Here is a 13,104-nt window from a genome sequence, read left to right as displayed (position 1 = left end):
TGTAGCCGTCCTTTTCAAGTAACATTATGCTAATTGCACCTCAGTCTAGAATTCCCAAATTATGAAATATATTGTTTTGTTCAACTGATACATATGCAAATGTCAAGAAATGTCATGTTATTAACTTTGCAATGCTCTTGAAACTAATTAAGAAATGTAATTTTACTCATATTAGAAGATTGTATGAATAGCTTATTTTTATTGTCTTTTACAACAAATGTTACTGCCACAGTTGTCAAAAAATTCTGTGTGTAAAAATGTCTGCAGGTAATGTAAGATACATTCAATATTAAATAATTCTTAGACTAATACATTTTGTATTAGTTTAAAAGAAAGCATAAAATGTGTTTCCTGCGCTAGCCGGGAATCGAACCCGGGTCGCAAGAATGGGAATCTTGCATGATACCCCTACACTACTAGCGCTTTAGACTGCCATAGAGTACATACACCGCGAACGCAAATCAATTGATGATATTTCACCAAAACTGCACAATGTGGCTTTCCTTTTCAATCGAAATTGTACTAACTGCACTGCTGCATAGATTTTTCTAATTAAACCATAGATTTCTTTGCTTCATGAAATTTCAATGTAGCCGTCCTTTTCAAGTAACATTATGCTAATTGCACCTCAGTCTAGAATTCCCAAATTATGAAATATATTGTTTTGTTCAACTGATACATATACAAATGTCAAGAAATGTCATGTTATTAACTTTGCAATGCTCTTGAAACTAATTAAGAAATGTAATTTTACTCATATTAGAAGATTGTATGAATAGCTTATTTTTATTGTCTTTTAACAACAAATGTTACTGCCACAGTTGTCAAAAAATTCTGTGTGTAAAAATGTCTGCAGGTCATGTAAGATACATTCAATATTAAATAATTCTTAGACTAATACATTTTGTATTAGTTTAAAAGAAAGCATAAAATCTGTTTTTTGCGCTAGCCGGGACTCAAACCCGGGTCGCAAGAATGGGAATCTTGCATGATACCCCTACACTACTAGCGCTTTAGACTGCCATAGAGTACATACAATGCGAGCGCAAATCAATTGATGATATTTCACCAAAACTGCACAATGTGGCTTTCCTTTTCAAGCGAAATTGTACTAACTGCACTGCTGCATAGATTTTTCTAATTAAACCATAGATTTCTTTGCTTCATGAAATTTCAATGTAGCTGTCCTTTTCAAGTAACATTATGCTAATTGCACCTCAGTCTAGAATTCCCAAATTATGAAATATATTGTTGTGTTCAACTGATACATATACAAATGTCAAGAAATGTCATGTTATTAACTTTGCAATGCTCTTGAAACTAATTAAGAAATGTAATTTTACTCATATTAAAAGATTGTATGAATAGCTTATTTTTATTGTCTTTTAACAACAAATGTTACTGCCACAGTTGTCAAAAAATTCTGTGTGTAAAAATGTCTACAGGTCATGTAAGATACATTCAATATTAAATAATTCTTAGACTAATTCATTTTGTATTAGTTTAAAAGAAAGCATAAAATCGATTTCCTGCACTAGCCAGGACTCGAACCCGGGTCGCAAGAATGGGAATCTTGCATGATACCCCTACACTACTAGCGCTTTAAACTGCCATAGAGTACATACAACGCGAACGCAAATCAATTGATGATATTTCACCAAAACTGCACAATGTGGCTTTCCTTTTCAAGCGAAATTGTACTAACTGCACTGCTGCATAGATGTTTCTAATTAAACCATAGATTTCTTTGCTTCATGAAATTTCAATGTAGCCGTCCTTTTCAAGTAACATTATGCTAATTGCACCTCAGTCTAGAATTCCCAAATTATGAAATATATTGTTTTGTTCAACTGATACATATACAAATGTCAAGAAATGTCATGTTATTAACTTTGCAATGCTCTTGAAACTAATTAAGAAATGTAATTTTACTCATATTAGAAGATTGTATGAATAGCTTATTTTTATTGTCTTTTAACAACAAATGTTACTGCCACAGTTGTCAAAAAATTCTGTGTGTAAAAATTTCTGCAGGTCATGTAAGATACATTCAATATTAAATAATTCTTAGACTAATACATTTTGTATTAGTTTAAAAGGAAGCATAAAATCTGTTTCCTGCGCTAGCCGGGACTCAAACCCGGGTCGCAAGAATGGGAATCTTGCGTGATACCCCTACACTACTAGCGCTTTAGACTGCCGTAGACTACATAGATCGCGAACGCAAATCAATTGATGATATTTCACCAAAACTGCACAATGTGGCTTTCCTTTTCAAGCGAAATTGTACTAACTGCACTGCTGCATACATTTTTCTAATTAAACCATAGATTTCTTTGCTTCATGAAATTTCAATGTAGCCGTCCTTTTCAAGTAACATTATGCTAATTGCACCTCAGTCTAGAATTTCTAAATTATTAAATAAATTGTTTTGTTCAACTGATACATATGCAAATGTCAAGAAATGTCATGTTATTAACTTTGCAATGCTCTTGAAACTAATTAAGAAATGTAATTTTACTCATATTAGAAGATTGTATGAATAGCTTATTTTTATTGTCTTTTACAACAAATGTTACTGCCACAGTTGTCAAAAAATTCTGTGTGTAAAAATTTCTGCAGGTCATGTAAGATACATTCAATATTAAATAATTCTTAGACTAATACATTTTGTATTAGTTTAAAAGGAAGCATAAAATCTGTTTCCTGCGCTAGCCGGGACTCAAACCCGGGTCGCAAGAATGGGAATCTTGCGTGATACCCCTACACTACTAGCGCTTTAGACTGCCGTAGACTACATAGATCGCGAACGCAAATCAATTGATGATATTTCACCAAAACTGCACAATGTGGCTTTCCTTTTCAAGCGAAATTGTACTAACTGCACTGCTGCATAGATTTTTCTAATTAAACCATAGATTTCTTTGCTTCATGAAATTTCAATGTAGCCGTCCTTTTCAAGTAACATTATGCTAATTGCACCTCAGTCTAGAATTTCTAAATTATTAAATAAATTGTTTTGTTCAACTGATACATATGCAAATGTCAAGAAATGTCATGTTATTAACTTTGCAATGCTCTTGAAACTAATTAAGAAATGTAATTTTACTCATATTAGAAGATTGTATGAATAGCTTATTTTTATTGTCTTTTACAACAAATGTTACTGCCACAGTTGTCAAAAAATTCTGTGTGTAAAAATTTCTGCAGGTCATGTAAGATACATTCAATATTAAATAATTCTTAGACTAATACATTTTGTATTAGTTTAAAAGAAAGCATAAAATCTGTTTTTTGCGCTAGCCGGGACTCGAACCCGGGTCGCAAGAATGGGAATCTTGCATGATACCCCTACACTACTAGCGCTTTAGACTGCCATAGAGTACATACAATGCGAACGCAAATCAATTGATGATATTTCACCAAAACTGCACAATGTGGCTTTCCTTTTCAATCGAAATTGTACTAACTGCACTGCTGCATAGATTTTTCTAATTAAACCATAGATTTCTTTGCTTCATGAAATTTCAATGTAGCCGTCCTTTTCAAGTAACATTATGCTAATTGCACCTCAGTCTAGAATTCCCAAATTATGAAATATATTGTTTTGTTCAACTGATACATATACAAATGTCAAGAAATGTCATGTTATTAACTTTGCAATGCTCTTGAAACTAATTAAGAAATGTAATTTTACTCATATTAGAAGATTGTATGAATAGCTTATTTTTATTGTCTTTTAACAACAAATGTTACTGCCACAGTTGTCAAAAAATTCTGTGTGTAAAAATTTCTGCAGGTAATGTAAGATACATTCAATATTAAATAATTCTTAGACTAATACATTTTGTATTAGTTTAAAAGAAAGCATAAAATGTGTTTCCTGCGCTAGCCGGGAATCGAACCCGGGTCGCAAGAATGGGAATCTTGCATGATACCCCTACACTACTAGCGCTTTAGACTGCCATAGAGTACATACACCGCGAACGCAAATCAATTGATGATATTTCACCAAAACTGCACAATGTGGCTTTCCTTTTCAAGCGAAATTGTACTAACTGCACTGCTGCATAGATTTTTCTAATTAAACCATAGATTTCTTTGCTTCATGAAATTTCAATGTAGCCGTCCTTTTCAAGTAACATTATGCTAATTGCACCTCAGTCTAGAATTTCTAAATTATTAAATAAATTGTTTTGTTCAACTGATACATATGCAAATGTCAAGAAATGTCATGTTATTAACTTTGCAATGCTCTTGAAACTAATTAAGAAATGTAATTTTACTCATATTAGAAGATTGTATGAATAGCTTATTTTTATTGTCTTTTACAACAAATGTTACTGCCACAGTTGTCAAAAAATTCTGTGTGTAAAAATTTCTGCAGGTCATGTAAGATACATTCAATATTAAATAATTCTTAGACTAATACATTTTGTATTAGTTTAAAAGGAAGCATAAAATCTGTTTCCTGCGCTAGCCGGGACTCAAACCCGGGTCGCAAGAATGGGAATCTTGCGTGATACCCCTACACTACTAGCGCTTTAGACTGCCGTAGACTACATAGATCGCGAACGCAAATCAATTGATGATATTTCACCAAAACTGCACAATGTGGCTTTCCTTTTCAAGCGAAATTGTACTAACTGCACTGCTGCATAGATTTTTCTAATTAAACCATAGATTTCTTTGCTTCATGAAATTTCAATGTAGCCGTCCTTTTCAAGTAACATTATGCTAATTGCACCTCAGTCTAGAATTTCCAAATTATGAAATAAATTGTTTTGTTCAACTGATACATATGCAAATGTCAAGAAATGTCATGTTATTAACTTTGCAATGCTCTTGAAACTAATTAAGAAATGTAATTTTACTCATATTAGAAGATTGTATGAATAGCTTATTTTTATTGTCTTTTACAACAAATGTTACTGCCACAGTTGTCAAAAAATTCTGTGTGTAAAAATTTCTGCAGGTCATGTAAGATACATTCAATATTAAATAATTCTTAGACTAATACATTTTGTATTAGTTTAAAAGGAAGCATAAAATCTGTTTCCTGCGCTAGCCGGGACTCAAACCCGGGTCGCAAGAATGAGAATCTTGCATGATACCCCTACACTACTAGCGCTTTAGACTGCCATAGAGTACATACACCGCGAACGCAAATCAATTGATGATATTTCACCAAAACTGCACAATGTGGCTTTCCTTTTCAATCGAAATTGTACTAACTGCACTGCTGCATAGATTTTTCTAATTAAACCATAGATTTCTTTGCTTCATGAAATTTCAATGTAGCCGTCCTTTTCAAGTAACATTATGCTAATTGCACCTCAGTCTAGAATTCCCAAATTATGAAATATATTGTTTTGTTCAACTGATACATATGCAAATGTCAAGAAATGTCATGTTATTAACTTTGCAATGCTCTTGAAACTAATTAAGAAATGTAATTTTACTCATATTAGAAGATTGTATGAATAGCTTATTTTTATTGTCTTTTACAACAAATGTTACTGCCACAGTTGTCAAAAAATTCTGTGTGTAAAAATGTCTGCAGGTAATGTAAGATACATTCAATATTAAATAATTCTTAGACTAATACATTTTGTATTAGTTTAAAAGAAAGCATAAAATGTGTTTCCTGCGCTAGCCGGGAATCGAACCCGGGTCGCAAGAATGGGAATCTTGCATGATACCCCTACACTACTAGCGCTTTAGACTGCCATAGAGTACATACACCGCGAACGCAAATCAATTGATGATATTTCACCAAAACTGCACAATGTGGCTTTCCTTTTCAATCGAAATTGTACTAACTGCACTGCTGCATAGATTTTTCTAATTAAACCATAGATTTCTTTGCTTCATGAAATTTCAATGTAGCCGTCCTTTTCAAGTAACATTATGCTAATTGCACCTCAGTCTAGAATTCCCAAATTATGAAATATATTGTTTTGTTCAACTGATACATATACAAATGTCAAGAAATGTCATGTTATTAACTTTGCAATGCTCTTGAAACTAATTAAGAAATGTAATTTTACTCATATTAGAAGATTGTATGAATAGCTTATTTTTATTGTCTTTTAACAACAAATGTTACTGCCACAGTTGTCAAAAAATTCTGTGTGTAAAAATTTCTGCAGGTCATGTAAGATACATTCAATATTAAATAATTCTTAGACTAATACATTTTGTATTAGTTTAAAAGAAAGCATAAAATGTGTTTCCTGCGCTAGCCGGGAATCGAACCCGGGTCGCAAGAATGGGAATCTTGCATGATACCCCTACACTACTAGCGCTTTAGACTGCCATAGAGTACATACAACGCGAATGCAAATTAATTGATGATATTTCACCAAAACTGCACAATGTGGCTTTCCTTTTTTTAAGCGAAATTGTACTAACTGCACTGCTGCATAGATTTTTCTAATTAAACCATAGATTTCTTTGCTTCATGAAATGTCAATGTAGCCGTCCTTTTCAAGTAACATTATGCTAATTGCACCTCAGTCTAGAATTCCCAAATTATGAAATATATTGTTTTGTTCAACTGATACATATACAAATGTCAAGAAATGTCATGTTATTAACTTTGCAAGGCTCTTGAAACTAATTAAGAAATGTATTTTTACTCATATTAGAAGATTGTATGAATAGCTTATTTTTATTGTCTTTTAACAACAAATGTTACTGCCACAGTTGTCAAAAAATTCTGTGTGTAAAAATTTCTGCAGGTCATGTAAGATACATTCAATATTAAATAATTCTTAGACTAATACATTTTGTATTAGTTTAAAAGGAAGCATAAAATCTGTTTCCTGCGCTAGCCGGGACTCAAACCCGGGTCGCAAGAATGGGAATCTTGCGTGATACCCCTACACTACTAGCGCTTTAGACTGCCGTAGACTACATAGATCGCGAACGCAAATCAATTGATGATATTTCACCAAAACTGCACAATGTGGCTTTCCTTTTCAAGCGAAATTGTACTAACTGCACTGCTGCATAGATTTTTCTAATTAAACCATAGATTTCTTTGCTTCATGAAATTTCAATGTAGCCGTCCTTTTCAAGTAACATTATGCTAATTGCACCTCAGTCTAGAATTTCTAAATTATTAAATAAATTGTTTTGTTCAACTGATACATATGCAAATGTCAAGAAATGTCATATTATTAACTTTGCAATGCTCTTGAAACTAATTAAGAAATGTAATTTTACTCATATTAGAAGATTGTATGAATAGCTTATTTTTATTGTCTTTTACAACAAATGTTACTGCCACAGTTGTCAAAAAATTCTGTGTGTAAAAATTTCTGCAGGTCATGTAAGATACATTCAATATTAAATAATTCTTAGACTAATACATTTTGTATTAGTTTAAAAGGAAGCATAAAATCTGTATCCTGCGCTAGCCGGGACTCAAACCCAGGTCGCAAGAATGGGAATCTTGCGTGATACCCCTTCACTACTAGCGCTTTAGACTGCCGTAGACTACATAGATCGCGAACGCAAATCAATTGATGATATTTCACCAAAACTGCACAATGTGGCTTTCCTTTTCAAGCGAAATTGTACTAACTGCACTGCTGCATAGATTTTTCTAATTAAACCATAGATTTCTTTGCTTCATGAAATTTCAATGTAGCCGTCCTTTTCAAGTAACATTATGCTAATTGCACCTCAGTCTAGAATTTCCAAATTATGAAATAAATTGTTTTGTTCAACTGATACATATGCAAATGTCAAGAAATGTCATGTTATTAACTTTGCAATGCTCTTGAAACTAATTAAGAAATGTAATTTTACTCATATTAGAAGATTGTATGAATAGCTTATTTTTATTGTCTTTTACAGCAAATGTTACTGCCACAGTTGTCAAAAAATTCTGTGTGTAAAAATTTCTGCAGGTCATGTAAGATACATTCAATATTAAATAATTCTTAGACTAATACATTTTGTATTAGTTTAAAAGAAAGCATAAAATCTGTTTCTTGCGCTAGCCGGGACTCGAACCCGGGTCGCACGAATGGGAATTTTGCATGATACCCCTACACTACTAGCGCTTTAGACTGCCATAGAGTACATACACCGCGAACGCAAATCAATTGATGATATTTCACCAAAACTGCACAATGTGGCTTTCCTTTTCAAGCGAAATTGTACTAACTGCACTGCTGCATAGATTTTTCTAATTAAACCATAGATTTCTTTGCTTCATGAAATTTCAATGTAGCCGTCCTTTTCAAGTAACATTATGCTAATTGCACCTCAGTCTAGAATTCCCAAATTATGAAATATATTGTTTTGTTCAACTGATACATATACAAATGTCAAGAAATGTCATGTTATTAACTTTGCAATGCTCTTGAAACTAATTAAGAAATGTAATTTTACTCATATTAGAAGATTGTATGAATAGCTTATTTTTATTGTCTTTTACAGCAAATGTTACTGCCACAGTTGTCAAAAAATTCTGTGTGTAAAAATTTCTGCAGGTCATGTAAGATACATTCAATATTAAATAATTCTTAGACTAATACATTTTGTATTAGTTTAAAAGAAAGCATAAAATCTGTTTCTTGCGCTAGCCGGGACTCGAACCCGGGTCGCACGAATGGGAATTTTGCATGATACCCCTACACTACTAGCGCTTTAGACTGCCATAGAGTACATACACCGCGAACGCAAATCAATTGATGATATTTCACCAAAACTGCACAATGTGGCTTTCCTTTTCAAGCGAAATTGTACTAACTGCACTGCTGCATAGATTTTTCTAATTAAACCATAGATTTCTTTGCTTCATGAAATTTCAATGTAGCCGTCCTTTTCAAGTAACATTATGCTAATTGCACCTCAGTCTAGAATTCCCAAATTATGAAATATATTGTTTTGTTCAACTGATACATATACAAATGTCAAGAAATGTCATGTTATTAACTTTGCAATGCTCTTGAAACTAATTAAGAAATGTAATTTTACTCATATTAGAAGATTGTATGAATAGCTTATTTTTATTGTCTTTTAACAACAAATGTTACTGCCACAGTTGTCAAAAAATTCTGTGTGTAAAAATTTCTGCAGGTCATGTAAGATACATTCAATATTAAATAATTCTTAGACTAATACATTTTGTATTAGTTTAAAAGGAAGCATAAAATCTGTTTCCTGCGCTAGCCGGGACTCAAACCCAGGTCGCAAGAATGGGAATCTTGCGTGATACCCCTACACTACTAGCGCTTTAGACTGCCGTAGACTACATAGATCGCGAACGCAAATCAATTGATATTTCACCAAAACTGCACAATGTGGCTTTCCTTTTCAAGCGAAATTGTACTAACTGCACTGCTGCATAGATTTTTCTAATTAAACCATAGATTTCTTTGCTTCATGAAATTTCAATGTAGCCGTCCTTTTCAAGTAACATTATGCTAATTGCACCTCAGTCTAGAATTTCCAAATTATGAAATAAATTGTTTTGTTCAACTGATACATATGCAAATGTCAAGAAATGTCATGTTATTAACTTTGCAATGCTCTTGAAACTAATTAAGAAATGTAATTTTACTCATATTAGAAGATTGTATGAATAGCTTATTTTTATTGTCTTTTACAACAAATGTTACTGCCACAGTTGTCAAAAAATTCTGTGTGTAAAAATTTCTGCAGGTCATGTAAGATACATTCAATATTAAATAATTCTTAGACTAATACATTTTGTATTAGTTTAAAAGAAAGCATAAAATCTGTTTCTTGCGCTAGCCGGGACTCGAACCCGGGTCGCACGAATGGGAATCTTGCATGATACCCCTACACTACTAGCGCTTTAGACTGCCATAGAGTACATACACCACGAACGCCACAGTTGTCAAAAAATTCTGTGTGTAAAATTTTCTGCAGGTCATGTAAGATACATTCAATATTAAATAATTCTTAGACTAATACATTTTGTATTAGTTTAAAAGAAAGCATAAAATCGGTTTCCTGCGCTAGCCGGGACTCGAACCCGGGTCGCAAGAATGGGAATCTTGCATGATACCCCTACACTACTAGCGCTTTAGACTGCCATAGAGTACATACAACGCGAATGCAAATCAATTGATGATATTTCACCAAAACTGCACAATGTGGCTTTCCTTTTCAAGCGAAATTGTACTAACTGCACTGCTGCATAGATTTTTCTAATTAAACCATAGATTTCTTTGCTTCATGAAATTTCAATGTAGCCGTCCTTTTCAAGTAACATTATGCTAATTGCACCTCAGTCTAGAATTTCCAAATTATGAAATAAATTGTTTTGTTCAACTGATACATATGCAAATGTCAAGAAATGTCATGTTATTAACTTTGCAATGCTCTTGAAACTAATTAAGAAATGTAATTTTACTCATATTAGAAGATTGTATGAATAGCTTATTTTTATTGTCTTTTACAACAAATGTTACTGCCACAGTTGTCAAAAAATTCTGTGTGTAAAAATTTCTGCAGGTCATGTAAGATACATTCAATATTAAATAATTCTTAGACTAATACATTTTGTATTAGTTTAAAAGAAAGCATAAAATCTGTTTCTTGCGCTAGCCGGGACTCGAACCCGGGTCGCAAGAATGGGAATCTTGCATGATACCCCTACACTACTAGCGCTTTAGACTGCCATAGAGTACATACAATGCGAACGCAAATCAATTGATGATATTTCACCAAAACTGCACAATGTGGCTTTCCTTTTCAATCGAAATTGTACTAACTGCACTGCTGCATAGATTTTTCTAATTAAACCATAGATTTCTTTGCTTCATGAAATTTCAATGTAGCCGTCCTTTTCAAGTAACATTATGCTAATTGCACCTCAGTCTAGAATTTCCAAATTATGAAATAAATAGTTTTGTTCAACTGATACATATGCAAATGTCAAGAAATGTCATGTTATTAACTTTGCAATGCTCTTGAAACTAATTAAGAAATGTAATTTTACTCATATTAGAAGATTGTATGAATAGCTTATTTTTATTGTCTTTTACAACAAATGTTACTGCCACAGTTGTCAAAAAATTCTGTGTGTAAAAATTTCTGCAGGTCATGTAAGATACATTCAATATTAAATAATTCTTAGCCTAATACATTTTGTATTAGTTTAAAAGAAAACATAAAATCTGTTTCTTGCGCTAGCCGGGACTCGAACCCGGGTCGCAAGAATGGGAATCTTGCATGATACCCCTACACTACTAGCGCTTTAGACTGCCATAGAGTACATACACCGCGAACGCAAATCAATTGATGATATTTCACCAAAACTGCCCAATGTGGCTTTCCTTTTCAAGCGAAATTGTACTAACTGCACTGCTGCATAGATTTTTCTAATTAAACCATAGATTGCTTTGCTTCATGAAATTTCAATGTAGCCGTCCTTTTCAAGTAACATTATGCTAATTGCACCTCAGTCTAGAATTCCCAAATTATGAAATATATTGTTTTGTTCAACTGATACATATACAAATGTCAAGAAATGTCATGTTATTAACTTTGCAATGCTCTTGAAACTAATTAAGAAATGTAATTTTACTCATATTAGAAGATTGTATGAATAGCTTATTTTTATTGTCTTTTAACAACAAATGTTACTGCCACAGTTGTCAAAAAATTCTGTGTGTAAAAATTTCTGCAGGTCATGTAAGATACATTCAATATTAAATAATTCTCAGACTAATACATTTTGTATTAGTTTAAAAGAAAGCATAAAATCGGTTTCCTGCGCTAGCCGGGACTCGAACCTGGGTCGCAAGAATGGGAATCTTGCATGATACCCCTACACTACTAGCGCATTAGACTGCTGTAGAGTACATACAACGCGAATGCAAATCAATTGATGATATTTCACCAAAACTGCACAATGTGGCTTTCCTTTTCAAGCGAAATTGTACTAACTGCACTGCTGCATAGATTTTTCTAATTAAACCATAGATTGCTTTGCTTCATGAAATGTCAATGTAGCCGTCCTTTTCAAGTAACATTATGCTAATTGCACCTCAGTCTAGAATTCCCAAATTATGAAATATATTGTTTTGTTCAACTGATACATATGCAAATGTCAAGAAATGTCATGTTATTAACTTTGCAATGCTCTTGAAACTAATTAAGAAATGTAATTTTACTCATATTAGAAGATTGTATGAATAGCTTATTTTTATTGTCTTTTACAACAAATGTTACTGCCACAGTTGTCAAAAAATTCTGTGTGTAAAAATTTCTGTAGGTCATGTAAGATACATTCAATATTAAATAATTCTTAGACTAATACATTTTGTATTAGTTTAAAAGAAAGCATAAAATCAGTTTCTTGCGCTAGCCGGGACTCGAACCCGGGTCGCAAGAATGGGAATCTTGCATGATACCCCTACACTACTAGCGCTTTAGACTGCCATAGAGAACATACAATGCGAACGCAAATCAATTGATGATATTTCACCAAAACTGCACAATGTGGCTTTCCTTTTCAATCGAAATTGTACTAACTGCACTGCTGCATAGATTTTTCTAATTAAACCATAGATTTCTTTGCTTCATGAAATTTCAATGTAGCCGTCCTTTTCAAGTAACATTATGCTAATTGCACCTCAGTCTAGAATTCCCAAATTATGAAATATATTGTTTTGTTCAACTGATACATATACAAATGTCAAGAAATGTCATGTTATTAACTTTGCAATGCTCTTGAAACTAATTAAGAAATGTAATTTTACTCATATTAGAAGATTGTATGAATAGCTTATTTTTATTGTCTTTTAACAACAAATGTTACTGCCACAGTTGTCAAAAAATTCTGTGTGTAAAAATTTCTGCAGGTCATGTAAGATACATTCAATATTAAATAATTCTCAGACTAATACATTTTGTATTAGTTTAAAAGAAAGCATAAAATCTGTTTCCTGCGCTAGCCGGGACTCGAACCCGGGTCGCAAGAATGGGAATCTTGCATGATACCCCTACACTACTAGCGCTTTAGACTGCCATAGAGTACATACATCGCGAACGCAAATCAATTGATGATATTTCACCAAAACTGCACAATGTGGCTTTCCTTTTCAAGCGAAA

The 13,104-nt window shown here is 32.8% G+C and overlaps 21 non-coding genes across 21 annotated transcripts; all 21 read right to left on the bottom strand.

The window, feature by feature from the left end:
• Positions 1-352: 352 nt before the first annotated feature.
• Positions 353-423, bottom strand: TRNAG-CCC (transfer RNA glycine (anticodon CCC)). The gene has a single exon. It is a non-coding gene; the product is annotated as a tRNA-Gly (tRNA).
• A 518-nt stretch (positions 424-941) lies between these two features.
• TRNAG-CCC (transfer RNA glycine (anticodon CCC)) lies at positions 942-1,012 on the bottom strand. Its single transcript has one exon. It is a non-coding gene; the product is annotated as a tRNA-Gly (tRNA).
• A 518-nt stretch (positions 1,013-1,530) lies between these two features.
• Positions 1,531-1,601, bottom strand: TRNAG-CCC (transfer RNA glycine (anticodon CCC)). The gene has a single exon. It is a non-coding gene; the product is annotated as a tRNA-Gly (tRNA).
• A 518-nt stretch (positions 1,602-2,119) lies between these two features.
• On the bottom strand, positions 2,120-2,190 carry TRNAG-CCC (transfer RNA glycine (anticodon CCC)). The gene has a single exon. It is a non-coding gene; the product is annotated as a tRNA-Gly (tRNA).
• Positions 2,191-2,707: 517 nt separating this feature from the next.
• On the bottom strand, positions 2,708-2,778 carry TRNAG-CCC (transfer RNA glycine (anticodon CCC)). The gene has a single exon. It is a non-coding gene; the product is annotated as a tRNA-Gly (tRNA).
• A 517-nt stretch (positions 2,779-3,295) lies between these two features.
• Positions 3,296-3,366, bottom strand: TRNAG-CCC (transfer RNA glycine (anticodon CCC)). Its single transcript has one exon. It is a non-coding gene; the product is annotated as a tRNA-Gly (tRNA).
• A 518-nt stretch (positions 3,367-3,884) lies between these two features.
• On the bottom strand, positions 3,885-3,955 carry TRNAG-CCC (transfer RNA glycine (anticodon CCC)). The gene has a single exon. It is a non-coding gene; the product is annotated as a tRNA-Gly (tRNA).
• Positions 3,956-4,472: 517 nt separating this feature from the next.
• TRNAG-CCC (transfer RNA glycine (anticodon CCC)) lies at positions 4,473-4,543 on the bottom strand. The gene has a single exon. It is a non-coding gene; the product is annotated as a tRNA-Gly (tRNA).
• A 517-nt stretch (positions 4,544-5,060) lies between these two features.
• On the bottom strand, positions 5,061-5,131 carry TRNAE-CUC (transfer RNA glutamic acid (anticodon CUC)). Its single transcript has one exon. It is a non-coding gene; the product is annotated as a tRNA-Glu (tRNA).
• Positions 5,132-5,648: 517 nt separating this feature from the next.
• On the bottom strand, positions 5,649-5,719 carry TRNAG-CCC (transfer RNA glycine (anticodon CCC)). Its single transcript has one exon. It is a non-coding gene; the product is annotated as a tRNA-Gly (tRNA).
• A 518-nt stretch (positions 5,720-6,237) lies between these two features.
• TRNAG-CCC (transfer RNA glycine (anticodon CCC)) lies at positions 6,238-6,308 on the bottom strand. The gene has a single exon. It is a non-coding gene; the product is annotated as a tRNA-Gly (tRNA).
• A 520-nt stretch (positions 6,309-6,828) lies between these two features.
• TRNAG-CCC (transfer RNA glycine (anticodon CCC)) lies at positions 6,829-6,899 on the bottom strand. Its single transcript has one exon. It is a non-coding gene; the product is annotated as a tRNA-Gly (tRNA).
• A 517-nt stretch (positions 6,900-7,416) lies between these two features.
• On the bottom strand, positions 7,417-7,487 carry TRNAG-CCC (transfer RNA glycine (anticodon CCC)). Its single transcript has one exon. It is a non-coding gene; the product is annotated as a tRNA-Gly (tRNA).
• Positions 7,488-9,181: 1,694 nt separating this feature from the next.
• TRNAG-CCC (transfer RNA glycine (anticodon CCC)) lies at positions 9,182-9,252 on the bottom strand. The gene has a single exon. It is a non-coding gene; the product is annotated as a tRNA-Gly (tRNA).
• Positions 9,253-9,766: 514 nt separating this feature from the next.
• On the bottom strand, positions 9,767-9,837 carry TRNAG-CCC (transfer RNA glycine (anticodon CCC)). Its single transcript has one exon. It is a non-coding gene; the product is annotated as a tRNA-Gly (tRNA).
• Positions 9,838-9,997: 160 nt separating this feature from the next.
• TRNAG-CCC (transfer RNA glycine (anticodon CCC)) lies at positions 9,998-10,068 on the bottom strand. Its single transcript has one exon. It is a non-coding gene; the product is annotated as a tRNA-Gly (tRNA).
• Positions 10,069-10,585: 517 nt separating this feature from the next.
• Positions 10,586-10,656, bottom strand: TRNAG-CCC (transfer RNA glycine (anticodon CCC)). The gene has a single exon. It is a non-coding gene; the product is annotated as a tRNA-Gly (tRNA).
• Positions 10,657-11,173: 517 nt separating this feature from the next.
• On the bottom strand, positions 11,174-11,244 carry TRNAG-CCC (transfer RNA glycine (anticodon CCC)). Its single transcript has one exon. It is a non-coding gene; the product is annotated as a tRNA-Gly (tRNA).
• Positions 11,245-11,762: 518 nt separating this feature from the next.
• Positions 11,763-11,833, bottom strand: TRNAG-CCC (transfer RNA glycine (anticodon CCC)). Its single transcript has one exon. It is a non-coding gene; the product is annotated as a tRNA-Gly (tRNA).
• Positions 11,834-12,350: 517 nt separating this feature from the next.
• TRNAG-CCC (transfer RNA glycine (anticodon CCC)) lies at positions 12,351-12,421 on the bottom strand. Its single transcript has one exon. It is a non-coding gene; the product is annotated as a tRNA-Gly (tRNA).
• A 518-nt stretch (positions 12,422-12,939) lies between these two features.
• Positions 12,940-13,010, bottom strand: TRNAG-CCC (transfer RNA glycine (anticodon CCC)). The gene has a single exon. It is a non-coding gene; the product is annotated as a tRNA-Gly (tRNA).
• Between the last annotated feature and the right edge of the window lie 94 nt (positions 13,011-13,104).

The sequence above is a fragment of the Crinia signifera genome, chromosome 6 (genome assembly GCF_055691185.1).
Source record: "Crinia signifera chromosome 6, ASM5569118v1, whole genome shotgun sequence".
Taxonomy (NCBI): Eukaryota; Metazoa; Chordata; class Amphibia; order Anura; family Myobatrachidae; genus Crinia; species Crinia signifera.
Note: the sequence above shows the minus strand (reverse complement) of the source record. Positions and strands in the feature narration are given on the sequence as shown.